General features: G+C 43.9%; 2 protein-coding genes across 13 annotated transcripts in view; one reads left to right on the top strand and one right to left on the bottom strand.

The window, feature by feature from the left end:
* Positions 1 to 11,972, top strand: part of LOC117361931 (dnaJ homolog subfamily C member 3-like) — a 150,556-nt gene extending 138,584 nt beyond the window's left edge. For 2 of the 9 annotated variants that reach the window (XR_004539755.1, XR_004539756.1), the window contains exons 5-8: positions 2,767 to 3,319; positions 3,411 to 3,503; positions 3,644 to 3,712; positions 3,809 to 7,907. The gene's annotated coding sequence lies outside the window, so the exon portion shown is untranslated. Of the gene's footprint in view, positions 1 to 2,766; positions 3,320 to 3,410; positions 3,504 to 3,643; positions 3,713 to 3,808; positions 7,908 to 10,338; positions 10,430 to 10,557 lie in introns of those variants that run through there. The other 7 variants (XR_004539749.1, XR_004539748.1, XR_004539752.1 and 4 more) reach the window with 6 other exon arrangements.
* The window catches only part of DZIP1 (DAZ interacting zinc finger protein 1), a 585,021-nt gene that overhangs the window by 533,962 nt on the left and 23,712 nt on the right, over positions 1 to 27,347 (bottom strand). The window lies entirely within an intron of this gene.

Raw genomic sequence — 27,347 nt, 5'->3', positions numbered from 1 at the left:
TATAAAGATGCATTCGAAGAGTAAAACTATTCTTTCAAATTTTGAATGTAATTCTTGTTTTTAGTTTGAATGTAATCCGCCTTGAACCGCAAGGTAATGGCGGAATAGAAATCACTAATGTAATGTAAAACTGTGCAACTCCTCTTTCTTTATCTTATGTTTTCTTAATAGATAAATGCCTTAAGTTTGGATATAAAGAGGCTATATTTATTTTCCCTTATTCCCTTTTGTACTTTCCCTTACATGTCTTCTTTCCTATAACCAATGTAGTTCTTGGTGACAGGTCAAAAGCACGCAAGACAATCGCGTGCGGACAAAATCGCGCAGACAACTCAGCGCTAAGACAATGGCGCTCACAGACAATTGCGCGCAACTATATCTCCGCGCAAGACAATTGAGCGCAGCGACAACTCAGCGCGAGACAATTTAGCGCAAGATAACTGAGCGCAATGACAATTCAGCGTGCCACTAGAGGCCGCTTGCCGATCGAAGGACATGCGCACGTACAGCACATTAACACATCATGTTACACGTGATCACGTCAACGCGTGTTCAGTATGATTCCCTTGACTCTTTGCGTTTTCAATATAAGTCACGTGAATGCATTTTCGTTACTATGGTTACGTTATCTCATTATATATATTCTCCGAACAGCATTTAAATATAAGTCACGTGAATGCATTTTCGTTACTATGGTTACGTTTCCACATTATATATGTCCTCCGAACAGCCCGCCTTCCTTTCGCTGCCTGACCGTGTCCGTTATAGGTAAAGATCTGGTTTTGCTAGTACTTGATCTATAACGAATATTTATCTTACGAGGATTTTTATCACCTCTGGTGAAAGCGAACGTCCACATTTCTTCATTTACAGGTATGTTTATATTTCCGGTTCATGCACAAGGGAGGGTATGATCATAAAACTCAGCGTTGTGTCTTGCGTGCGCGCAATTGTCTATGAACTGACTATGAACTGTTTATATTGGGTATGTTGATATTTATATTTCCGGTTCACACGCAAGAAAAGCGAGTGTATGATCATAAAACTCAGCACAATTGATTATGAAGTTTATATAGGGTATGTTGATATTTACATTTCCGGTTCGCACGCGCGCGCCGACCATGTTTGTAAATGAAACATAGAAATAGACGGCAGATAAGGGCCCACGGCCCATCTAGTCTGCCCACCTTAATGTCCCTCCCCTACCTTTGCCCTGTGTATAGATCCCATGTGCCGATCCCATTTGGCCTTAAAATCAGGCACGCTGCTGGCCTCAATCACCTGTAGTGGAAGACTATTCCAGCGATCAACCACTCTTTCAGTGAAAAAGAATTTCCTGGTGTCACCTCGTAGTTTCCCGCCCCTGATTTTCAACGGATGCCCTCTTGTTGTCGTGGGACCCTTGAAAAAGAAGATATCTTCCTCCGCCTCGATGCGGCCCGTAAGATACTTGAACGTCTCGATCATGTCCCCCCTCTCTCTGCGCTCCTCGAGCGAGTATAGCTGTAATTTGTCAAGCCGTTTTTCGTATGGTAGATCCTTGAGTCCCGAGACCATCCGGGTGGCCATTCTTTGCACCGACTCCAGTCTCAGCACATCCTTGCGATAATGCGGCCTCCAGAATTGCACACAGTATTCCAGATGGGGCCTCACCATGGATCTATACAATGGCATAATGACTTCCGCCTTACGACTGACGAAACCCCTTCGTATGCAGCCCATGATTTGTCTTGCCTTGGACGAAGCCTGCTCCACTTGATTGGCAGACTTCATGTCCTCACTGACGATTACCCCCAAGTCTCGTTCTGCTACCGTTTTTGCTATGTTGCTGCCTTTGCAAGCGATACCAGATGCGTGCTACACAATCGCAACAAAAGCGAGGGTATAAGTTTAAAAATCAGCCAAATTCACTATGAATTGTTTATATTGGGTATGTTCATATTTATATGGGTATGTTTATATATCATGGAATGCTCATCGTGCATGCGCGCATCGATAGTCATTCTTGCACGCGTCTTGCGCTTAGTTTTCCCGCATGGTAAAAGAGCGAGAAGGCTGAGTTATAGTATTAAGATTAAGTATCATGTGATGATTGATATTAATTGGAAGCATAATTGGATGGAGTTATAGAATTGAAAAGTAATAAAGATGTAAAGAAACATGTTGGCATGAGGTAAAAACTCTTATGCCAGCAACACTAGTATCTGAATATGTTTAATTTGAGTGTTGCATTATCTAATGATACAATGTTATTTGGTAAGTCCATGAAAAAAAAAAAGTAAAATATAAGCACTGGAGTCACCATTCAACATATAAGTAATAATTTGAAAGATCATAGTAGACTCAAGTATATAGTTTTGGGTGCAATTCATTATGTCACATTATCAAAATGGAAAGAACAGTAACAATAAAAAAGGGAAGTTGTAATAATTTTAATAAAATTTGGGAGCCATTAACATCTTACTGTAATGAATAGACACTATTTTCTATTTAAAGATACACCGTCTTATAGTTGTGAGGGGGGTCGTTATTATACTATTATCATTCATATTGGGAAAAGAGTGGGGAAGTGGGGTGGGAAGGGAGGTACTTATATCTATTATGTGATAATATAGACAGATTGACATGTGATGTATTTCATTTTAATGTTTTGATTCTTGTACACATGATGTGTCATTGAAAATGAATAAAGATTTTTTAAAAAAATAACAGTGTGCTCATGGTTTATAGTTTTATAAAGGCATTGAGTACCATTTTCTTTTGCAGGTATCATACATAAGAGGATATTCACATTTACAGGTATATGCATAGCTTCATTTTTTGGTTTTGTTAAATCGGAACAATAGGATAGGATAAGTAGTCTGATGGTGGGGCTTATTGGTGTAAACTTTTTGCCTTGGGTGTGTAGTGAGGGTGATTGTATACCAATGTTGTGGGTACTTTTTTTGGGCCTCTGCCTTCCTTCTGTCTGTGCTTAGGTATAATGACGTTCTTAATCCATGATGGTTGTCAAGCCAGATTTCCACTATTAGAGGTATGATTGCAAAGGTAAGTACAGACATAGTGGGTCCTGTTTGTTATATCTATGTGCTAACCTTATAAATTCTAGTCTTGCAGTGATGTGCTGAGGGATATGAATTTGCTGAAACCCTAGTGTTGTCTAGAAGTTCAATATTGGAGGCAAGGTAAGTACAGAGGTATAGGGATTTGTATGTCATATGTATGTAATAACCTCATATAATCTACTATTGAAGGTGACTACAATCAACAGAGGACAGACATCTTCAGTTTTTTCCTGCCAGGGATCGCACCCTTGCAGGTATAATGTGTTATGCCATAGTGCTAAACTCTACATATAGGGATTTGTATGTCATATGTATGTAATAACCTCATATAATCTACTATTGAAGGTGACTACAATCAACAGACTACAATCAACAGACCACAATCAACAGAGGTCAGACATCTTCGGTTTTTTCCTGCCAGGGATCGCACCCTTGCAGGTATATGGTGTTGTGCCATAGTGCTGAACTCTACATATGTATGGCCTAACCTCACCTATTTTACCTTTGAAGGTTTTTTTGTGTGCTGGAGGTTGGTGGGGGCGAACATGAAGTTTACATGCATGTTATAACTCTTGCAGGTACTGGTTCTGGGTCGAAGGTCGTCTACAGTTCCTGAGGGTTTCATTGATATACTTCCAGTCTTACAGGTATGATGTTCTTTTGAGTAGTGCACTCATGATATAGGGAATTGTATATCAATTGGAAGTCAAAATAGGATAATGTTATTAATTGTATGGTTTCAGGAGTGATTTGACATAGACATGGAAGTAATAACTTCACAGCGTGGGAGAGAGCACTGGGTTCATGAGGGCTATCGTTATCGTCATGACCGAGTGATGGCAGACGGTTCCACGTCTTGGAGGTGTGTGCGCCGTGACTGTGTCGGAAGAAAGAAGCACGTTGATGGATCTTCTGACGAGATAACGGCGCATGTGCATGCACCCAACAAGCCAGAATTGAAGCTGAACAAATGATGGGAGAGATACATGAAAGAGCTGTGGCTACGGTTGAAAAGCCACGACAGATCATTCATGGGACAACAGCTGTTACAAGTTTAGAAGCAGCTACATTATTGCCTGCATACACCTCCATGCAGAGAACAATTAATAGAAAGAGAAATGCAGGCCATCTAGCAATGGGTAATCCCAGGTGCATAAGAGAGATACAAATTCCTGAGCCGCTCCAAAGAAGCATACGTGGTGAACAATTACTGTTGTGAGATTCTGGTGAAAATGATGAAAGACGCATTTTCATTTTTACAACACAATCAAATCTTGAGGTGTTGGAGCAACATGGACATTGGTTCATGGATGGGACATTCAAAGTTGCCCCCCATTTGTTTGTACAAGTGTTTACCATCCATGCATTTGTAGACAATCGTGCACTTCCCATGGTGTACGTGTTGTTGAACAGTAAAAGGGAGGAGGACTATGAACGTGTGTTAAGGAAATTGGTAGAAACCAGAAACACGTTGGCACCATTGACTATCTTGATGGACTTTGAGAGAGCAAGTCTGCAAGCTGCCCACACAGTATTTCCGAATGCTACAGTTTCTGGCTGCCTGTTCCATCTGGGTCAATCATTGTGGCGCAGAATTCAACATGAGGGACTGACCGCCAACTATAGAGATGAGGAGAGAGTAAGATTGTTCACCAAAATGCTGTTAGCATTAAGTTTTGTTCCTATGGATGATGTTGCTGAGTGTTTCAAGACCTTGGAGGAGAGTCAACCAGATGAACTGACCCCGGTGTATGACTATTGGGAAGACAATTACATCGGTAGAATGCGGCATAATGGGAGACGTGTCCCACCGTTTCCTATTCCTCTGTGGAATATGCGCTCCCGTGTGGAAGATGGACTGCCTCGGACCAATAATTCAGTTGAAGGTTGGCACCATGCATTTCAATCCTCTGTTGCATGCCACCATCCAACCATATTTAAACTCCTTGAACATATACAGCGTGAGCAAGATCACACAGAACAGCTGCTTGCTCGATTCCAGGCTGGTAACTGCGCACCACCCAGCAGTAAGAGCACGTATGTGAGAGTGACACAAAGACTAACAACGCTGCTGCCAACATACGGACAAAGACCTCTCTTTCAATATCTCCATGGTAAAGCACATAATCTGGAACTTTAGAGTTTGTTATTGAAGTTCAGGTTTTCCTGTTGCTATGCTACAATTGTGTTCACTCAGTGATATGAACTTTGCTTTGACATGTCCATACGGTCTTCCCAAGCACATATGCTGCAGGAACAGATGAGACACTTTGAAATGTCTATGTCCCCCTCTCCTTTTGGTGGCCCGAAAGCTAGAGGCCTGCAAACTGTTGCGCTCAGGATCTCTCCCCCAGGAGTTTCCCTGAAGCCCTCCTCTGGCCCCTACCTATCCTAGTATCCACTGCTCTGACATGTGCCAAGCGTGAAGGTTTTATATGCCGACCAAGGTAACCCACTCAAGCATACTGTACTCTCTTTGACATTTTCAAGATGTTATGAGTGGTGTTCAAAAGCTTTTTCCTTCACGTAGGGCAGGTCAGATGGTGTCTTGGATGGAGCGGCTTTAGGGATAGCCAGTGTTAAGGAAAATTTGAAAAACTTGAAATTGTACATTTCCTCCCTTGTTTTTGGTGGCCCAGAAAGTACACAAGCAGGAATGTCAGTCAGGTGCTGTCTCAGAAACCATGAGATGTAGAAAAAGTCATGGCTTTAGAATTCAGCATGTTGTACATAACAGAGGTGCAAACCTGATGGTGGCAGTCATGTGTTGGCCTTTGCAGGACCTAGTACGGGTTAGCAAGGGTGCAAACCTGATGGTGGCAGTCAAGTGTTGGCCTTTGCAGGACCCAGAATGGGTTGACAAGGGTGCAAACGTGATGGTGGCAGTCAGGTGTTGACCTTTCTAGAACCCAGAAGCAGAGTCCCCCCAAGCAGGAATGTCAGTTAGGTGCTGTCTCAGAAACCATGAGATGTAGAAAAAGAAGACATGGCTTTAGAATTCAGCATGTTGTACATAACAGAGGTGCAAAACAGATGGTGGCAGTCATGTGTTGACCTTTGCAGGACCCAGAATGGGTTGACAAGGGTGCAAACGTGATGGTGGCAGTCAGGTGTTGACCTTTCTAGAACCCAGAAGCAGAGTCCCCCCAAGCAGGAATGTCAGTTAGGTGCTGTCTCAGAAACCATGAGATGTAGAAAAAGAAGACATGGCTTTAGAATTCAGCATGTTGTACATAACAGAGGTGCAAAATGGATGGTAGCAGTCATGTGTTGACCTTTGCAGGACCCAGAATGGGTTGACAAGGGTGCAAACGTGATGGTGGCAGTCAGGTATTGACCTTTCTAGGACCTAGAAGCAGAGTCCCCCGAAGCAGGAATGTCTTCCCAAACACACATGGTGCAGGAACAGATGAGACACTTTAAATTGTCTATGTCCCCCTCTCCTTTTGGTGTGCCAGACAGCCAGAGGCTTGCTAACTCTTGCGTCCAGGATCTCTCCCCCAGGAGTTTCCCTGAAGCCCTCCTCTATTCCCTACCTATCCTAGTATCCACTGCTCTGACATGTGCCAAGCGTGAAGGTTTTTTATGCCGACCAAGGTAACCCACTCAAGCATACTGTACTCGCTTTGACATTTTCAAGGTGTTGTGGGTGGTGTACAAAGGCTTTTTCCTTCACGTAGGGCAGGTCAGATGGTGTCTTGAATGGAGCGGCTTCAGGGATAGCCTGTGTTAAGCTCCTTCCCTCTTTCTACCCTTTAAATGTTGCTCATTTAATTTGAAGGGTGTGTTGTCTTTCTTTTTCAAGGGTCTGCAAGCAAAATGTTTGTTTTCCACACATGGTGCAGGAACAGATGAGACACTTTAAATGGTCTATGTCCCCCACTCCTTTTGGTGGGCCAGACAGCCAGAGGCCTGCTAACTGTTGTTTCAACTGCTTCATTTAAACTCTATCTTAATTTGGTCCTGATGCTGTTTAACTGCTATAACAACATCCTCCTCACTTACTCTCTCCCACTGATATTGGTTACCCACTCTGCCAATATCTTTCTCACTCCCAATACTGTTGGTTAACTGATGTGCCAACCTTTGCTCTCAGACCCACAGATATTGCTTATCTGCTGTAACAACCCCAGCTTTCACACTCTATGTTGTTGTTCAACCATACATGATTAGAAGCAATGCTATACCATGTGTGCTTTTATGCTATAACACATATAATTTAACAAAGGTACAAACGTGATGGTTGCAGTCAGGTGTTGGTCTTTCTAGAACACACAAGCAGAGTTCCAAAGTAGGAATGTCAGTCAGTCTCAGAAAACATGAGATGTAGAATACTGCATTGTTTTACAATTCAGCATGTTGTACATAAAAGATAATGAATGGTGAACTGAAAAATTTTGTGTTCTTGACACTGCATTTGAATATATGTGTATTACATGTTTATCACATATGCAATATTTTAATAAACATTTACCAATGGTTAAAACATTTTTTTGTTTTATTTATGTTAGTATGACATCAATAACCATGCCATTAAATGTAAGTTTTTATTGTACTATCCCACTAAGTAACAAGTAAGGACACAATGGAAACAATTAACTGTTAGAAAGAATTGCAAGTGATGCATTTAAATTAAAATGTTTTATTATTGGAACACTTGATGTAAGCTTAAAAAATGAATAACATTTCTTCTAATCATATTTATTCTTATATCATTAAATATATCATTGGGCAATCTTTCCATTTCATTTTAGGATACATGGAATTACCTCCCTTCACTCCCATCATTCCAAATGCTATTTTATCCTAGAATGAATAATAATATATAACTGGTGTCCAAGATGCTCTATGTTAAATAACAACACAAGTTTGTCTCATAGTTGCAGACATTGATCATCTCTTCATTCAACAACAAATTTGTGGCCATCGAGATGCTGAAATTCAATGCTCCAATTATCCATTTGTAAATCTTCACAGTCCTCTTTAGTCCTAGCCCCATTGAATAGCTTGGTGTCATCTACAAATTTTATTACTTCGCTCTTCGTCCCTGTTTCTATATACCGCCTTTCAAGGTTATCTAAGTGGTTTTCAAATGGATACTCATTAATTATCCCTATCTGTTGCGGTAGGCTCACAATCTATCTCACATACCTGGGACAATGTAGGATTGAGTGACTTGCCAAGGGTCAAAAGGAGCACTGCGCAGTCTGAAACACAACCTCAGGGTGTTGAGGCTGTAGCTCTAACCATTAGGCCACAACAAACTCTAGTTTAAAGTCCAATGGAATGCATCAGAAGGCAGAACAGGAATATGCTATTTGATGCTTGAAACTTCTAAGACATTAGCAGAGAAAATAAGTTCACAATTCCAATAGAAAAATAAGAATTTTCAATTCCATGCTTTATGTAGATTAAATCATCTCCTGTACGATTGACCTGGTGGCATATTATCAGTGCAGAGTGACTTAGATTCCATTTTCAGTTAACATTAGGTCAGTTAACTTTAGGACAAAGCTAAGAATTAACGAACGACCCAATACACACCTTAGTGTGATGATACCTATATAAGGTTGTAAAATATACCCCATCCTCTGTAATTGGTTTTTGTCCAGATACTTTTATGCAATTATTTATAAAAGACCAGTTAAAGAAATGCATCCCATAACAGCTGTGCACATCTCATTAAACCTCTATCCATTTATTGACAACACCTATCATTATGGAAAACACGATGTTTAGTAATCAACAAAAGTGTAAATAGAAAAGGCAGCATCTTACTTACTGCATTGAGCAGTAATGTATTCCCTCCGCATCCCTCTTCCCTAAAATATGTGATGTATGATTGTATTAATATATTATGAGTGGAAAATGATGTGTTATCATTACAATAATTTGCTCATGACTCCCTGATCTTTTTAAAATTAATATAATTTTAATGTTCTTATGTGTTTCCCATATGCAAACACTGTTATAGCTGCGCATGCGCGGATGTGTCAATCTCTCACGCATTTGACTTGCACTCAATCCTTTTGCGTATACAATAAATAAAAGATTATTGCCAGTATTTGATAAAGCCTTTTCACATGTACGCTGCACTTTCATATCGGCGCGACTCACATCTGAATCTTTAGGATCAATAGGTCAGCACATGCATGCATTGAACAACATATGCGCATGCGCAATTAGGCCCCCCACCCGCATTTACAACTGTCACCATTTATTCAGATTTCCCAGTAACTCTGTTCGTCTGCGCGGTTTTCACTTGCGCTCATTATACTAAAACCCGTCAATTGCGCGCTGGGAAACTAACCCGTCAATTGCGCGAAAAAGTACTATAACTTTAAGATGATGACACACGTCATCATTATGCACTAATGGAGACATGCTGATGTCATCACACGTTTAACACATATGCGCGTCATGCTAATGTTAAATGTGTTTCAATAAAGTACTACAAAACTATATACTATAAATTCACACATACTCAATTAATATGCGCATTTCATCACTACAATGTAGTAAAATCTGTTTGACGATTAACCATATAACACGTGTTTTAGATAACCAATAGCAGCGCTGAAAAGGGGAAATCTCCCGATATTCACACACCATCAGTCATGTGACTGGCATATAAGCTTTGCAAAAACGTTATATATTCAGAGAAGATGGCATCCTATCAAGGGTTTCGTGGGCGGAAGCCCAACTTCTCCGAGCGTGAAGTACTCACATTAACTGAGTACTTCACGCTCAATGCAAAACTGCTGTTTCCCGTCAAGGGGAAACGTAGAAATATAGGGGAAATGGACAGGGCCTGGGGTAAACTGACGCACCTGTTCAACGCCAGCGCTCTAACACCGCGCTCCGTAAGTACTTATTAAATACATGTTGTTCATAGACAATTGCGCGCTGACAAACTGGCGCGGACAAATATATTTTTGGGGGGGCGCGGAAGGCAATAATGGATGCGTATTTCATACGCATCTCATGAAATCGCGCACTGCATCATCATGCATCCGCTGCAAAATTGCGCAATAATGGTGCCTCTCATTTACTTGTTTGAGTTAAATAGCTGTATTCCAGTCGTGTTTTCAGAATTTCCACAATGAATATGCTTGGAATCTATTTCCAGGCACTGCTTTCAATGCATATTCATTGGTGAAATCCTGAAACCCGGACTGGAATACGGGGCTCGAAGACTGAAGTTGCCTACCCTTGCTTGAACATATCCCATATATATATCATGCCTCACTCATGTCTCTCCATTATATAATAGGTTGAGGATTTGAAGAAAAAAGCCCGAGAGCTTAGGCTCCATCACCCTGCATGGGCGCAGGCTGTACGACGGAATCTGGACAACACCACAGGTATGTTACAGTAAAATATCGGGTGGGTATAAGGTGTGCAGTCATAATATCTCTGTTGACTAATAATGTATTTTAAACATTAACAGTTCTTCATATACTTCTGACACTACATGCATTTATGTCTTCAGATGCGAGTGAGGAAGAGGAGGAGGAGGATCAGGAGGAAGATGCCCCTATCCCTGACCGCTCCTTCCTTATCCCACGCCGACGCCCCACTTCAAACCCCCTTCCACCTCTGCCCAGCCCCGTCCCACTTCCCAACCCCCTTCCACCTCTGCCTAGCCCCGTCCCACTTCCCAAACCCCTTCCACCTCTGCCTAGCCCCGTCCCACTTCCCAAACCCCTTCCACCTCCACCCAGTCCCGTCCCACTTCCCCCCACCGACGCCCTAGACCACCCTTTTCCAGGATCCCCCTCTGAAAACGCCCCAAACCCAGCCCTGCCCCTTCATTCCCAATGCCCAGTTCCCCCTCCCTCCCACCCCTAAACCCCAGTTCTGCATTAAACTTTTCAAGTTTCAAGTTTATTAGGATTTTATATACCGCCTATCAAGGTTATCTAAGCGGTTTTTACAATCAGGTACTCAAGCATTTTTCCCTCTCTGTCCTGGTGGGCTCACAATCTATCTAACGTACCTTTTCCCCCAACATCGTCCATCTGTCATCACCTCTCCCCCAGCCCTCCCACATACCTCCATGAGTCCTCCCTCAACACCCATCCTGGACAGATTCAGCGACCTCTCTGTCCAGTCCGGTAAGTGTTCCGATATTTTGATTCTGTAATTTTTTATTTTAAAATCTTTTATTCATTTTTAAAACGTACATCAAGTGTACAATTAATAAACACATTTAAGATTTAAGACATCACTTGAATTTTCTTAATATAATATCAAATGCTTAGGTTTATTCATATGTAACAAAAAGAACCAAGTTTGTCTCATAGATGCTTCCACTGTACACTTTATCTGCCAAGACCATGCTGACTACGTAATTGTCTTTTCAATGTCCAACTGCTTTTAATGCTCTTTTTCATTGCAGATATATTGGCATCCTCCTCCTCCTCCTCCCCGCCTATGTCAACATCCCCCCTCCCCATTCAAAGCCCCACCCGTTGTCCCACCTGTTGTGCCCCCCTCCGACCCTCCACCCGAGATTGTGGGACCAACCCCGCACCGGCCACCACCCCTGTTGCAGCGACCACTATTGTGGCTCACGCTGCCACAAACACAGATCCTCCGCCCAGTTCAGTAACAGCGGAGGACATTTACACGGCGGTGGCAACCATCTTATCGGGGGTGCAGCACATGCAAGACTTTGCAGAGGAGTCCGTCAGAAACATCCGTGACGTGACAGGGGCACTACAGGTCTTGCTTGCAGCACTTCGTGGTGCCCCTCCCACCCCGTGAATGGCTCCCACTGTTACCGAGGGAGCTGCACCCTCTTGTCACCACTTCTCCCTCCCCTTGCCTCACTCCCTCCCCCTCCTGCCCTTAGCCCTCCCTGAAAAAAATACAAAAAAAGAAAAAAAAACAACTCCCACCCCTTCTTCCTCCCCCTGCCTCACTCCCTCCCCCTCCTGCCCTTAGCCCTCCCTGAAAAAAATACAAAAAAAGAAAAACAACTCCCTCCCCTTCTTCCTCCCCCTGCCTCACTCCCTCCCCCTCCTGCCCTTAGCCCTCCCTGAAAAAAATACAAAAAAGAAAAAAAACAACTCCCTCCTCTTCTTCCTCCCCCTGCCTCACTCCCTCCCCCTCCTGCCCTTAGCCCTCCCTGAAAAAAATACAAAAAAAGAAAAAAACAACTCCCACCCCTTCTTCCTCCCCCTGCCCTTAGCCCTCCCTGAAAAAAATACAAGAAAACCAACTCCCTCCCCTTCTTCCTCCCCCTGCCTCACTCCCTCCCCCTCCTGCCCTTAGCCCTCCCTGAAAAAAATACAAAAAGGAAAAAAAACTCCCTCCCCTTCTTCCTCCCCCTGTCTCACTCCCTCCCCCTCCTGCCCTTAGCCCTCCCTGAAAAAAATACAAAAAAAGAAAAAAAACAACTCCCTCCCCCTCCTGCCCTTAGCCCTCCCTGAAAAAAATACAAAAAAAGAAAAAAAACAACTCCCTCCCCATCTCATCCATCCCCCCTCCACACTCCCACCCCTCCTCATCAGTTCCCAACTTACCCACCCCACTCCACCTACAGTCTCCAGCATCATGACTCGACTCGCCTGCCTCCTACCATCTCGTGGGATCTTCAATCCTCCTGTGAGTGGCTCTCTCCCTCTCTCTCTCTCTCCCTCCCTCTCTCTCTCTCTCCTCCCTGACAACAGTGTTTTCTTTGCCCTCCAGCCTCCTGTGTTGCAGCAGCTGTGACTACAAGTTCACAATTGAATTCTCCAGCATCATGACTCGCCTGCCTCCTACCGTCTCGTGGGATCTTCAATCCTCCTGTGAGTGGCTCTCTCCCTCTCCCTCCATCTCTCTCTCCTTCTCCCTCACCCTCTCTCTCCTCCCTGACAACAGTGTTTTCTTTGCCCTCCAGCCTCCTGTGTTGCAGCAGCTGTGACTACAAGTTCACAATTGAATTCTCCAGCATCATGACTCGCCTGCCTCCTACCGTCTCGTGGGATCTTCAATCCTCCTGTGAGTGGCTCTCTCCCTCTCCCTCTCACCCTCTCTCTCCTCCCTGACAACAGTGTTTTCTTTGCCCTCCAGCCTCCTGTGTTGCAGCAGCTGTGACTACAAGTTCACAATTGAATTCTCCAGCATCATGACTTGCCTGCCTCCTACAGTCTCGTGGGATCTTCAATCCTCCTGTGAGTGGCTCTCTCCCTCTCCCTCCCTCTCTCTCTCTCTCACCCTCTCTCTCTCTCCTCCCTGACAACAGTGTTTTTTTTCCCCTTCAGCCTCCTGCATTAGCTGTGACTACAAGTTCACAATTGAATTCTCCAGCATCATGACTCGCCTGCCTCCTACCGTCTCGTGGGATCTTCAATCCTCCTGTGAGTGGCTCTCTCCCTCTCCCTCCCTCTCTCTCCTCCCTGACAACAGTGTTTTCTTTGCCCTCCAGCCTCCTGTGTTGCAGCAGCTGTGACTACAAGTTCACAACTGAATTCTCCAGCATCATGACTCGCCTGCCTCCTACCGTCTCGTGGGATCTTCAATCCTCCTGTGAGTGGCTCTCTCCCTCTCCCTCCCTCTCTCTCTCCCTCACCCTCTCTCTTTCTCCTCCCTGACAACAGTGTTTTCTTTACCATCCAGCCTCCTGTGTTGCAGCAGCTGTGACTACAAGTTCACAACTGAATTCTCCAGCATCATGACTCGCCTGCCTCCTACCGTCTCGTGGGATCTTCAATCCTCCTGTGAGTGGCTCTCTCCCTCTCCCTCCCTCTCTCTCTCCCTCACCCTCTCTCTTTCTCCTCCCTGACAACAGTGTTTTCTTTGCCCTCCAGCCTCCTGTGTTGCAGCGGCTGTGACTACAAGTTCACAATTGAATTCTCCAGCATCATGACTCGCCTACCTCCTACTATCTCAGTTCCCATGTCTGGACTTGGCTTGCCAGCTCTCCTTTGATGATCAGAAAAATGTGACATCATATCTATGATACTTTTAAAAAGACATTTTAATATACAGTTTATTGAAAATAAGGCACAACTGCGTACAGGATAAATGCAAAACCTTATCAAACATAAGTGTTAATTTACATGGCTGTGTCAACTAGGTAGAATTTGTAAAGCTACAAGACTGACAGCTTATCTTGTTTAGAGATGTTTTTAATAGAGTAGAACACTTATCGTTCTTAATCATTTAAGTATTAGATGAAATGTATAGAGGTGATATGTTAACATCTTTCCTTTGCAAATGCAAGCAGTGTCTCACTTCCGGTTCACCACACAATTGTTTCCCACGTACACACCTTTATAGGACCCCCAGGGACCCTTGAAGAAGACTTTTTGTCGAAACGCGGACCGTGTTGGGTCCTTTATCCCTAGCGGACTAGGTCCTTTAAGGCTCTTATGTGGATGATTTACTTTTATGTGGATGGAATTATTTTATGTGGATGATTTTAGTGTACCTTTGGAACTTTGATACTTTCAAATAAAGTCCATTTAGGAACATCGTCACTCCACAGAGTTTTTTTGGTTTTCTCTGGATTTTCTTCTTTGTGGAAATTTTGGGGTCAATTCCTTTTGTTTTTTGCTGTATAAGGTGTACACCTGGCGTAATTTTAGTCACCCATATCCCTGTATGCCTCTTGTAAGGAGATGCGCATTTAGTTTGCTTTAAATGCAGAACTACTTACCATTAATAAAACAGGGGCATTGGTCTCCTGAAGTAATAGCATGTATTTAATACGTACTTCCTGAGCGCAGTGTCAAGGCACTAGCATTGAACAGGTGCGCCAGTTTCCCCCAGGCCCTGTCCATTTCACCTATATTTCTACGTTTCCCCTTGATGGGGAACAGCAGTTTAGCATTAAGCGACATGTACTCAGTTAATCAGAGTACTTCACGCTTGGAAAATTTGTGCTTGTGCACACAAAATCCATAATAGGAAGTCATCTTCTCTGTGAATCTATGACATTTTTGCAAAGTACTCAGTTAATCTAAGTACCTCACCACCCACCACCCCTGTTTCAGCGACCACTATTGTGGCTCACACTGCACACAGACACACACACACTGACTGAATGAGAGCCAAAGAGTCAGTTTTCTCCACACTCTGTCCATTTTTCAAATGTTCCTGTGCTTGATGGGGAACAATACTTTAGCATTGAACAAGAAGTACTCAATATGTATATATGGACTAGATTTATGTATGTATCTCTATATATGATCTTTTAAAGTTCATAGTCTTTTACATCCTCCAGTTCAAACACTGAAGCTCAAGGCTTAACTATTTTATACCTAAAGCATACAGGATACTTCTCTTTCTGTGAATTTAGGCTTTCGCACTGGAGTTTCATCCACTCCCTGTCATTTTCTACAATGTTCCTGTGCTTACCCTTGCAGTCATAATATCTCTGTTGACTAAGAATTTTTTTAAGCATTAACAGGTCTTCATATACTTCTGACACAACATGCATTTATTTCTTCAACTGAGAGTAAGGATGTGGAACAATAATTGTCTTTTCAATTTACAACTGCTTTTAATGTTCAATTCTCCAATATTCCTGTGCTTGCCCTTGATGAGGAAGAATACTTTCTCATTGACAGAAAAGCATTCTATATGTGTATATGTACTATACTTATGTATGTATATAATCTTTTACATCCTCCAGTTCAAACACTGAATCTCAAGCATATAGAATACTTCTCTTTCTGTGAATTTATGCTTTCATCATCATCCTATTTTTAGACCATGTAATTGTCTTTTCAATTTCAAACTTCTTATAATGATCTTTATCATTCAATGTTATTATTTGCTGTTCACATCATGTTTACTTGTGTTCAATAATACTTACTTTGCATTTAACTTTGCCCTGGGGGACCTATGTTATCCATTCTATATGTTCACTGTATTATGCTTTCTTCAATAATACAGTTACCCAGAAATAAAAACATTATAATACAACTATTGATTCCAGAATTTATTTTACACTCACAAACTCCAATGAGATTATGAACTTATAATGACTTATAATGACTAAGGTTGCCATTTAACAAATTGGTTATTATTATCTTTTAACATATAAAGACACTTCATAAAATCAATAACTAGAAGGCTGCAAACAAATTGTGGACAGTTTTGTTTGGGTTTTATTCGGGGGGGAGGGGTGCAGTGAAGCTTGTCTTTAATCTTTAAAATCTGTTGGGCCTAAAGACAACTGAGCGTGAAGACAACAGAGCATGAAGACACTTGTAAGTTTGAACATGAATAACGATTTAAACAAACAAAGAAAACGAGACAATGATCTTCATAAACACTTTAAACATATATTCTGTCATGTAAAGATCATTAAGCAAATTCAGCTTTACAAAATTTTAACAATTCATACAACAAACATATAATGCAGGACAAACACAAATAATGAAACTTAGCATTTGACAGATGGATCAGATGAATAGACACTGCAGGCATCAGACTATGGGCATTTCATTATGACCCCAATGCAAACACCCACTATGCCCATTTACCTTCCACTATTACAGGTCTCACAGTCCCCAATGAATGTGTCTGGTAACGGGACAAAAACAACTGGGTCAAAAATTGAGAACTATCCCAAAATCTGCAGCCTGGAACTGGGTAACCTGGCCACCCTGTTACTTTGATTTATTAAACTCTTTTTCCAAATAGAGAATGACACAGGGACACAGGAACTAAATTTCACCATCCTGTCCCTATGAGTTATGTTGCTGTCCTTGTCCCTTTCCCATTCCTATCAGCTCTGCTTTAACGGTGTCAGGTCAAGAGCACGCCAGGACAAAGGCCGTGCGCAGACAACTGAGCGCAGCGTGGAGGCGCGTGCCGAACAAAATTAATATTTTTAAGGTCTCCGACGGGGGTGTGGAGGGGGGAAAACCCCCCACTTTACTTTATACAGATTGCGCCACGTTGTGGGGGCATTGTGGGGGGTTTGGGGGAATGTAACTCCACACATTTTACTGAAAACTTCACTTTTTCCCTAAAAAACAGGGAAACAGTTAAGTTTCCAATATAATGAGGGAGGTTACAACCCTCCAAACCCCCCACAACGCCGCCGCGATCTGTATTAAGTAAACTGTGGGGGTTCCCCAACAAAATCCCCTTTTTCTTCGGTGCGTGCTTCCGTCTTGCGCTGAGTTGTCTTGTGCTCACTTGCCGGCGCTGAGTTGTCTTGCGCTGAATTGTCTTGCGCTCACTTGCTGGCGCTGAGTTGTCTTGCGCTCACTTGCTGGCCCTGAGTTGTGTTGCGCTGAGTTGTCTTGCGCTCACTTGCCGGCACTGAGTTGTCTTGCACTGAATTGTCTTGCGCTGAGTTGTCTTGCGCTCACTTGCCGGCACTGAGTTGTCTTGCACTGAGTTGTCTTGCGCTGAGTTGTCTTGCGCTCACTTGCTGGCGCTGAGTTGTCTTGCGCTAAGTTGTCTTGCGCTCAGTTGTCCCACTCGTGCACATTTCTGGAAATAATTTGCGCTCAATTGTCTTGCGCTCAAATGTGTTACGCTCGGTTGTCTTTGCGCTCACTTGTCTTAACGCTCAATTGTCTTCCGCTCATTTGTCTCGCGCTCAGTTGTCTCGCGCTCAGTTGTCCGCGCGCGATTGTCTTGCACGCAATTGTCTATGAACTGTAGTTCTTTCCCTTTTTTCCTTCTGTATCAAGTTAGTCTATAACTAATCTGGTTTAATTTTTAAGCTGTAAAATAATGACTTTGTTTTTAATATCTACATCGCCTAGAAGTTTTATAGGTGATACTATCAAATTTTAAATAAACCTGAAACCTGATAAAGAAACTAGAGAAATATACTTGTTGGAGTATTCACCATACCACCCTATGTAGTTCTATCTCTGGCAGGAACTACTGATCCCCCCAATACCATTACAAGTTGAGGGGTCAGGGTTCCTTCACCCAATGAAAAATAAGCCACTACCAGGGAGGAAGAACAATGTTGACCTCCCACTGTAACTGGGCAAACATGCTGGGCCATAGAAACCTGAACCAGGGTTGCTTCCTTAATAGGTCCCTTGATCTTCCTTTTGCCTGTGGAGATCAAATTCTCTTGCTCCTGGCGGGACCTGCCCCTTTGGTCAGGCCCACAGCTGCATTCTGCGGTGGTAAGTCTGCTAAATAGCAAAAGGTCCTCAAACAGCCCAATGTTCTGGCTGATCTCACTGGTGCCTGTTCCACTCACCAGCACTAACAACTGAAAGGACTTCCTCCTTTTAGAAGGGTTGCTATAGTTGAGATTGCTCTTAAGAATATAGGCTTCCAATCTCCCTGGAAGGAGGTTTGCCTGCTCGTAACAGAAGGCTATGCAGTTCTCTATCCAAGAGGAGAGTGTACATTTTGAAACTGCTTGGCCCAGATAAGACAAGCTATAGAACAGGAAAAGCTGTGATGACTCTCTGAGTACTGAATGCACTGTAAATAGAATAAAGGTGTTCTGCAACCTGGAGTATGAAGTATGGATTCTGCTGGTTCTGAATGAGGTTTTGGAAAGATTATGGGAAGGGTGATTTCTAGATTAAGGTGGAAGATGGCAACCACTTTGGGATGAAACTTGAGATGAGTACAGAGGACTACTTTCATTGGAAAAAATCTGGTGTATGGTGAATAATGTACAAGTGCTTGAATTTCACTGATCCTTCTTACTGAAGTGATGGTAACTAGGAAAAGTGTTTTCCAAGTGAGGAATTGGAATGATGTTGATTCCAGGGGATAAAATTGAGGCAAAAGGAGCTGTTAAGACTAGGTTGAAATCCCATGTTGGTGGAGGGGGCTGGAATGGATATCATAAATGCATGAGTCTTTTGAGAAAACACTTAGGCCCAAATTATGTAACCAGCGCCTAAAGTTAGGCACCTATTTCAGAGGCGCCCAATTAGATAGGCGCCTCTCTAAATTGAATAACAAGCTCAATTAAGCTTTTTAATCAGCACTGATTGAAACATAGGTGCCTATCAAGAAAGCGCGATTCTGTAACAAGGCGCCTCTAAAAAATTTAGGCGGCCTTCAAAAAAATAAGCGCTAGGAATATTAGGCATGGGCATGGCTACATGTTAGGCGCCTGGAGCTGGCCTATTTCTTGGGTGCCTCCAAAATAGGTTCCGCTCAGCATATTAAACAGAACCTAATTTTACTTGAATTGCGCTGAACAGTGCCTAATTAGGCGCCTAATGTTTGGGCGCTTCTTATAGAATCTTTTGATGGGATGAAAGCAGTGTTATGATCATATTCAAGATGGACAGAAGAGATGGCTGCTAGGTGAACTCTGATAGCTTTATTTTTAGTTCAGAATTGGAGAGATGTCTAAGGTACTATAAAAGGTTTGGAATCAAATAATGATATGGATCCAAATGCTGAGCCAAACACCATATGGAGAAACATTTCCATTTTAGGGAATATGACTTTTGGGTGGGATGGTTTGTTTGCTGCTGTTAAAACATTTGAATTATTGGTGATAAAGAACTCCTGAGGTGCCAGACTTTGAGAGTTAATGCTGAAAAGTTGGGGTGTATCAGTCAACCGCCTTGTTGAGTCAGGAGAGTTGGATGAGTTCCTAATAGTATTGGAATGTCGATGGAGAGAAGGGACAGCCATCGTTCACAAGACCAGTCTGGGACTACTAAAATCAAGTCAGTGGAATCTTGAATCACTTTCTGAAGAACTCGAGAAATAAGTATAGGAGGAAAACGATAGAAGAAATGCATTGTCCATGGAATATTGAAAGCATCCTGGGAGAAACTGCTGGTTGATGGGAGATTTGAAAAATAAAGGGAGAATTTGGTATTTGTCTCTGCTGCAAAAAGATCTATTTTTGGTGTTCTCCAGTAACGAAAAATGTCTTGAGCCACTAGAGTGAAAGAGGCTGCTCATGTGGAAATAAAATTCTGCTTATCAGCTAAGTTGTTTTGGGCTCCTGGTATTTAGACTGTTTGTATGAATGTTCCCAGACAAATGACAAGAGTCCAAATTCTGTATTGTTATTTAATTGTCGGTTCAGACAAGTAACATCTTGTTTTTGATCAGATGTTTGAATGTTGAGATGGCATAAAAGACTGTACGGAGTTGAGTATATTGATGTAAAGTGTTTTTTCTCATACAAACCAAGGAGCTTGTGGGGTGAGATGTCTGTTTCCAATATGAGATCTGGTGATGGGTGTTGAAAAATTGCTCCTGAAAGTAGGTTGGATGGGGAAAGCAACCAATGGAGATTGTTCTTTATTTGAGGAGTGGGCCAAATTTTGTGATTCAAGGGTTGTCTGTACTGATTCCATTGATCTCTGAGACCCCACTGAATGGGTCTCTTGCATAGTTTGATAGTTGGAATAACTGCAGAACATGCTGCCATGTGATCTAGCAGTTTGAGAAGGTGGTGTTTTGTAGCAGTTGAAGGGGCAGTTGTTGAATTCTGAAGTAATGCTCTTGAGTAAGATAAGCTTTTGCTGTTGAGACGAGCTCCTATGAATTGTAGATTCTGTATTGGAGTTAAATGAGACTTCTTGAGATTGATGATGAAACCGGGAGAAGTAAGGGTTTTTATTTTAGTCCGGATTAAAATTTAAAAGGCCTATCTTCTGAGAAGAGCTACTCCTACTACTAAGTATTTGGTAAAGACCCTGTGTGCTAAAGAAAGGACAAATGGGAGGACTTTGTACTGAAAATGATGAGTCTGAAAAGTGAAGCGGAGATATTTCCAGAGGTGAAAGTGGACTGGAATATGGGCCTAGGCTTCTTTTAAATGCCAGTCAACAGTTAGTGGGCAGAAGGAAGATTGTGTGCAGGTACTGCATTCTGATCTTTTCTCTTTTGATGAGCCGTAAATCCTCCCTTAAGCCCCTAAGCCCCGAATCAACTACGAACCCCCCTCCTGCCCAGAAGTACCAGCACGGCAGTGGTCCTGAGCCACAAAGCCCCCCTCTAGCCCCAAAGTGGCAGAAGCAGGCGGCGATCCAGAGCCGCGAACTCCCTCGCTCCCTTTCTTTCTCTCATCCTTACCCAAAGCACAGCAGCCAGTAGGATGCAGCCTCAATACAGGCTACTCGCAGCCAGCCCCAGTAGGGCCTTTCCTCTGATGTGTCAGAAGTGATGCATCAGAGGAAAGGCCCTGCTGGGGCTGGCTGTGAGTAGCCTGTTTTGAGGCTGCCTGCTGCACTTCGGGTAAGGAAGAGAGAGAAGGAGGGAGTGAGTGAGCGAGTTCGCAGCTCAAGACTGCCGACTGCTTCTGCCACTTCGGGGCTGGAGGGAGGAGGGCTTTGTGGCTCAGGACTGCTGTCGCGCTGGTGCTTTTGGGCAGGAGAAGGGGGCTCGTAGCTGCTTCGGGGCTTGGGGACTTGAGGAAGGGAGGGAGGAGGGCTTTGTGGCTCAGGACCGCTGCCACGCTGGTGCTTTAGGGTGGTGGGGGTAAGTGGGGGGGAATTGAGAGTGTGTTAGACAAGGTTTCTAACACATTCTTAATTAACCAGAAAGCACAGTTACTTACCGTAACAGGTGTTATCCAGGGACACAAGGCAGATATTCTCTACATGTGGGTGATGTCATCCACGTAGCCCCATAGCGGAAAGCCTCGCAAGCAAACTTGCTTGAAGATCTTCAAAGTTTGCAAGTGCTGCACCGCGCATGCATGAGTGCCTTCTCGCCCGAGTCAGGGCGCACATCTCCTCAGCGTGGCCTCAGTTCAGATAGCTAGCAAAGAAGCCAACCAAGGGAGGTGGGTGGGTTGTAAGAATATCTGCCTGCTGTCCCTGGATAGCACCTTTTATGGTAAGTAACTGTGCTTTATCCCAGGACAAGCAGGCAGCATATTCTCTACATGTGGGTGACCTCCAAGCTAACCAGAATGGGACGGTGGGAGAGTTAGCAAGTTAGGAGAATAGATTTTGCAAAACGGACTGGCCAAAATGGCTCTCATGTCTGGAAAAAGTATCCAGACAGTAATGAGAGGTGAAGGTATGAACCGAGGACCAAGTGGCAGCCTTGCAGATTTCCTCAATAGGAGATGATCTGAGGAAAGCTACAGACGCTGCCATCGCTCTGACCTTATGCCCCGTGACTTGACCCTGCAGAGGGAGACCAGCCTGACCATAGCAGAAAGAGTTGGAGAGTTAGAAACAGGACGCCCCAACCTATTTGGATCAAAGATATGAAAAGTTGAGGAGCAGTCCGATGACCTTGAGTGTGTGTTAAGTAGAAAGCCAACGCACGCTTACAGTCCAGAGTATAAAGCGCCACTTTTCCAGGATGAGAATGAGGTTTAGGAAAAAAACACTGGAAGAACAATGGATTGGTTAAAGTGGAAATCCAAAACTACTTTAGGCGAGAATTTAGTATGTGTACGGAGGACCACCTTATCATGATGGAAAACGGTGAAAGGTGGATCCGCAACCAAAGCTTGCAAGCTGAGAGGCGTTTGATAGCCGCCTCGATGGAGTCATCGAACAGCTCGTTCCCCGAGCAAAGAAGATTTGCTAGATGATCTTGCAAGTTGGGGTCCATATCCACGATGCACAGCCAGGCCAAGCAGCGCATAGCCACCGTAAAGGCCATAACCCTAGAGGATAATTCATAGGCATCATATGTGGCTTGAAGCATAAAGAGACAAATCTGAGAAAGAGTCTCCTGGCACTGGCGGAACTCCAGCAGGCGGTGAGCAGCCAAATCAGAATGGAAAGACGGCATGGTCTTAATACAGTGTTTGAAGTAGGACGTAAAGTTAAAGTTATAGTTGAGGACCCTATTCGCCATCATTGAGTTCTGGTACAGACGACGGCCAAACTTGTCCATGGTATGTCCCTCCTTGCCCGTGGGGACAGCAGCGTAGACCTTGGACGGGTTAGATTTCTTTAAGGAAGACTCCATAACCAAGGACTGATGGGACAGCTGCGCCTTCTCAAGCCCCTTGCAAGGGACCGTCCGATAGCGAGATTCCATCTTGGAAGGGATAGCAGGAATGGCATAAGGGGTCTCCAGATTTCTGAAGAAAGTCTGTTTCAAGACTGGGTTCAGCACAGAGATTCCCTGGGTGGATGAGGAAGCTCCATCTCCACCAAATATTCCAGGGTATATCTGGATTCAGACTGGAGATCCAGCTGAAGAGCCTTACCCATGTCAAAGACGAACTTGGTAGAGGAAGCCTTGGAAGAGGAAGGCCCCTCTGGAGGCGACGAGGATCTGGACCTCGGAGCAGCTGAGAAGGAAGAGGAAGCCTCCCTAGAATATTGAGCAGGCATATCCGTGTCCAGTAACAGGGATACCAAGGAGGCTCTGCTATGCGATAGTGGAGGAGTCAAAGAGTGTCTACACTTGAGCTGCCTCGAAGAAGACCCCGGAGTCTGAGGAACGGAAACCCACGGGGCATGACTCAGAGAGCCCGGGGAAGAAGGAACTCTCCCAAACGGCCACGAGGAGGGGGTCCTTGACCTCGACTTGCCTCGACTTGGAGACCCAGGAGGCGTAGAAAACTGCCGAGGCCGAGACCCATGCCCAGGCTGAACCGAGGCCTCAATGGACCTCGAGGCCCAAGGTACTGGAGACCGGCCTCTTCAAGAAGGGGAGTCCTTCGGCCGCTTAGAAGGCAGGTGCCTCAAGGACGAGGCAAGCTTAGCATAGTGCCTCGATCGAGGCCTAACGGTCGGCAACTCAGGCCTGGAAGTATGAAGGGAAGAGTCACTCGAGGACAATTGTCGAGGCTGGCTCGCAGGGAGCAGGGTCGAGGCAGGGGCAAGTTGGGCCAAGATGGACAAAATTTGCATGGTCAGGATGGCCTTTAGCATATCCTCATACATGGATCTGGTCGGGCAGGTGCAACAGTGCGCTCCAATGAGGGCGACCTCGAGGAAGAGTATTCCCTATGCTTGGAGGCACACTTGGAGGGATGTCTCGTAGAGGCTGGCAGGACTGCACTCACTGCCTGGGCCGCCACAGACTCTGTGGAAGGCTTCTTCGGTAGGGAACCTAAAAGAGGAAGAGGAGGCTTACCCGAGGACGGGGCCTTAACAGGCATGGCTGACGGGGCCTTCGAGGCCGGGGACAACTTGATCGAGGTCGAGGCCCTCGAGGCCGAGGTCGTTACAGGGGCCAAGGTCGGGGCTGAAGTCGAGGTCTTGTCCTCCGGTTGCTCCATAGTGCCTAAGAGCTTGAGGATCCAGGCACGCCGCCTACGAAGGGCCAACGGTTAGAGAGTGGCACAGCGCGGGCAGGTCTCGGTCCGGTGGACGGAGCCCAGGCACTGAATGCACCAATGATGAGGGTCAGTAATAGAGATCACCCGACCACACTGCGTACACGTTTTAAACTCGATGACAGGCCGGGACATAGGGAAAAAGGCCAGCTGCGGCCGAACGAGGCCAGGCGGCCTGATCGAAACTCGGGGGCCCCTGGGTTGAACAAATGGAGGAAAAGAAGAAAAATATATATACAGTGGTGCCTCGCATAACGGACGCCTCGCACTGCGAACGCTGCGCACAACGAACTTCTTGTCTTGATTCGTACAACGGACTTCGTTTCACACAACGAAGTCGCCCGAGGCTGCATCCTTCCGCGCAGTGTGCATGACGCTACCGGCTACCCTCTTCCTCCTCCTCCATCAACCAAATGGGAAGTTACATCATGAGGGGAGAGGAAGGAGGAAGGAAGCAGTTGGCAGCATACGCACTGTTAGAGCCCTTTACAGACTTCAACAGCAGCGGGAGAAAGCAGTCGCCGGCCCTGTTTCGCCGATCGAGGGGGGGCCCTGTTTCGCCGATCGAGGGGGGGCCCTGTTTCGCCGATCGAGGGGGGGCCCTGTTTCGCCGATCGAGGGGGGGTGCCTGGTGTTGCCGATCGAGGGGGGGTGCCTGGTGTTGCCGGTCACTGCGGGGGGGGGCGGGCTTTGGCAGAGGTGGGAGAAAGCAGTAAATGAGTGGAAGTTGGCAGGCCTGGGGATGAAAGGGCAGTCAAAATACGGTATGTTGGAGCAGGGGATGAGAGGGAGGGAGAGAAGGGGAAATATTGGACAAGGGCAGAAGGGATGCTAAATCATAGGGTGACAGGCAGAGAGAACAACAGGAAAAAGAGTGGAAGCAATCTTGAACCCTGAGGGTGAGGGAAGAGAGAGGTGGTGAGATGATTGATCATGGGGAGAGGGACAAAAGGGAATAGAGATGGGATAGGAAGATAGTGGAAGTAAAAGGACAGGGAGATGTATGTTTTTAGATGTATCTAAATAAAAATAACAAAAAATTTATCTTTTTTTATGTCATCTTAGCATATTTTATGCTACAGAACGAATTATTTTTTTTAACATGTATTGTTATGGGAAAACGCGTTTCACATAACGAACTTTTCGCATAACAAACTTGCTCCTGGAACCAATTAAGTTCGTTGTGTGAGGCACCACTGTATTTTTTTTTCGAAGACGTGCACAGTGACTAACCCATATAAAACAACAAGGCAAGCCACGGTGCAAGAAGGCACTTAATAAATGCGCAAAGCAGAGAGACAGGGCTTCTTGGCTCCATGGAAAACTAAGAACTGAGGCCACGCTGAGGAGACGCGCGCCCTGACTCAGGCGGGAAGGCACTCGTGCATGCATGGTGCAGCACTCACAAACTCTGAAGATCTTCAAGCAAGATTGCTTGCGAGGCTGTCTGCTACAGGGCTCCGTGGATGACGTCACCCATATGGAGAGAATATGCTGCCTGCTTGTCCTGGGATAAAAACAGTTCTCTGATATCCACCAATCTCCATGGGTGCCAGATAACTGAGATTCTACTGTAATTTATTTCTTTTAGAATGAAACACAGCTTTTCCTCGTGACATAAAAACATGATGGTAAATAAAGGCTAAATGGCCCATCTATTCTTCCCCTCCACAGTAACCATTATATCTTTCTCTCTCTGAGAGATCCCACAAGTGCCCAAACTTTGCACAGGAAGTACCAGGGGTTTTACTAATCCAAAAAATTTCAGTCCTCTGACTATTTTGTTGGGCTGAAGCAGCCAGATAAAGTGGCTGTTTTCTGTAATGCAGAGTGTGTCATTCTGATGGTGACCTCCATTCATTTGCCTGTAAATTTCAAACCAATAGAGATTTAGCCAAAAAATTTTGCAAGGTTTGTTTGAAACCCTAGAGAACATCAACATAAAATTTTGTTCAATTAATTCTCAAACTAATTCTCAAACAATATTTTGACATCTTTGGGCCTTTGATTCATGTATTAGTTACAGAGAGTTTAAATCAACATACGGTGCCCTTGGATTGGAAAAAAACATATATCCGTCCAATTATTAAAGATAAAAATGTAGGTCACGATGAACTGTCTAACTATAGACCAATATCTAATATTACATTTTTGGCAAAATTAACAGAAAAAATTGTTTTCAACCAAATTTCAGAGTTTATAGAACAAACTAATGTGTTACATCCGAATCAAACCGGTTTCAGACAACACCATAGCACGGAACACTCCCTTATTGGTATGACAACTTCTATTCAATATTTCTTAGATCTTCATCAATCGGTGCTGTTAATTTCTCTTGATCTTTCAGCAGCGTTTGATACAATTGATCACCAGTTGCTCCTTGCTCGACTTCAATCTATTGGGGTTACAGATGAAGTTCTAGCTTGGTTCACATCTTACTTTAGTGATCGTACATCTACAGTTATTTTCAATAATTCTTCATCCCTTCCTTCTCAGATTTCACATGGGGTTCCACAAGGATCTATTCTTTCACCCTTGCTTTTTAATATTTTTCTAGCACCACTGATGACATTATGCCAATCCGTAGGATTTCATGTTTTTGCCTATGCCGATGATATACAATTATTGCACCCCTTAAATAACAATAACATAAGTGAAATTTCGGCCATTAATGGAAAACTTGATCAAGTTGATCACTGGCTAGATAAAAACAGACTGGCCCTCAATATCAAAAAAAACAATTTTATGCTATTTCCTTGGAAGGATAGTTTTCCTCTTGTTTCTCCAATTTCAATTCATAACGCTCCCCTACAATTAGTTAAAAATACAAAAATTTTAGGGGTAATCTTTGATAATAAACTTAATTATCATGATCATATCAGTAACATAGTGAAAACTACCTTTTATAGGTTACGTAAAATTCGTTCCATCTCTAAATTTCTTTGTCCCAAAGCACTTACTATATTGATTCACTCTTTGGTGATGTCTAAAATTGATTATTGCAATTCTTTATTCAAAGGAATTGCATTATATGAAATAAAACGACTACAAATTATACAAAATACTGCTATAAAATTAATAACTAAGTCTAAAAAATTTGATCATGTAACACCTCT

Source organism: Geotrypetes seraphini, chromosome 6, assembly GCF_902459505.1.
Source record: "Geotrypetes seraphini chromosome 6, aGeoSer1.1, whole genome shotgun sequence".
Taxonomy (NCBI): Eukaryota; Metazoa; Chordata; class Amphibia; order Gymnophiona; family Dermophiidae; genus Geotrypetes; species Geotrypetes seraphini.
The sequence above is the reverse complement of the archived record's forward strand: the minus strand, read 5'-3'. Positions and strand labels throughout refer to the sequence as shown.